Here is a 1,886-nt window from a genome sequence, read left to right on the forward strand (position 1 = left end):
GTAAATACATTTACTGATTTCGAAAATCTGTTCGACAGCAATAATAATTCTCTAAATGAGATATAGACAGTGTTCGAAATCAGTAAATGTATTTACTTGAAAATCCTTATATATATCTTGCACAGTTGGTCGTTCATCGAGAGGCGATGCCTACCACACGTTGATAATAGGCAATACACCTTGAAACCTAGGTCCGTGTGTGGTATCCGCTTCTTGGTGAATGATCTCCCTTTGCAAGATAGAGGACGCCGTGATGACGTCAGGCCTATCTGGTGACGTTGATGTTCGCCTGGGGCTAAATGCAACAGTGACACCCCCACCACCCTGCCCTGTCCCTAGCCATATTCAGTTGGCTAATATCCTTTATATTATATATATATTATATATATATATATATATTGTGTGTGTGTCTACGTATTTATGCTCTAAATTTTACTTCTCTGTTTTGCACATCTTTAAGGATTAGGTGACGGGCTATGTAAAACTTTTCCAATATTTTCTGTTAACGCTAATAGGCAAATAAATATACATAATGTCCCCTCCACGTCTGAAACGTGAGAACTTTCCTCTTCTCAAAGCACGCAAACCTCTCTTTAAAACTTAACAATTGTACTAAATATTATTTGCTGACGCAGACCCTCACAAGTTAGTTAAAATTCTAGTTATTTTTCTTCTTTCTTTATTGTTTGACGTCTTAGTTTCCATACAAACTCACCTTAATAGGAGTGAAACTATTTAAGCTAAACATGTTCGTTTAAACAACTCACGTCTCAGTACAGGATCGGCTTTCGTTCTTATTGTCCTTTCTCTTTCTTTCTCTCTGTCTTTGTCATTCAGTCTATCTGTCTGTCTCTCTCGCTCTCTTTTCCTCCCCCCATCTCTCTCTAGCTTGTCACTTTTTGAAACATCAATCTGGCTTGAATTGCCGTCATCGAATTAATTCATCCCAAAAATATAATGTCTCAGTTATGTTAATGTACTTTAACCGTTGGTTCGTAAGTAAACTTCTTGTTAAAACAAGGAAGGTATGATTTCGTATTTACTGTCCAATGAATATATAACTTTAATAATTTTTTTCTCTTTTCAAACTTAATGGAAGTTAAGTGCAAAGCAGAGTTGACCTTTCCAGGATGTGAACTTCGTTACTCTGAAATAATTCAGCTAAATAGTGCATCTCTCGCGTTACGACTACTTCAGGTCATTTCCAATATTATGCATGCCGTGCAGTCTCGTCAGCTACATGCTCTGCAAACGGTACTCTGAGACTACCCCTATCTGTTAATCCTCTGACACTTTCAGTCAGGCTTTTCTCAACCTTGTAAGAACATCCACCTTATTTTCCCTAAGAGCACAAAAATCACTTATAACTTGGAACAGAATTCAGGTATTCAAGCTCTTTTCTCAATACTACACACCCCTATCTCAAAGCCTAATTTATGCCCCTAAACAAAACATCCATTTATCGGGTCGTTTATCATTTTAAACTGGATTTTTCATCGGAGCTACAGACCTTTCTTTCACCGTATCTCCCCAGTCTATCTCACCATCTTTCCTCTTTACATAGCAGCGTAGTCCCGAGCCTTTTAACGACAGAACTAGTAGCGTACCAGCCTTCTATATATTGAGCATAATTCCTATCGACTCAGATTGTCTTAGATCTGAAATCTCATTCCCTCTCTGAAATACTTATTTCTTTACTACCCACAAGGGGCTAAACAGAGAGAAGACAAACAAGGACAGACAAACGGATTAAGTCGATTATATCGACCCCAGTGCATAACTGGTACTTATTTAATCGACCCCGAAAGGATGAAAGGCAAAGTCGACCTCGGCGGAATTTGAACTCAGAACGTAACGGCTGACGAAATACCAGCTTGCTTTCTCTG

This window comes from Octopus sinensis, linkage group LG11 (assembly GCF_006345805.1).
Source record: "Octopus sinensis linkage group LG11, ASM634580v1, whole genome shotgun sequence".
Taxonomy (NCBI): domain Eukaryota; kingdom Metazoa; phylum Mollusca; class Cephalopoda; order Octopoda; family Octopodidae; genus Octopus; species Octopus sinensis.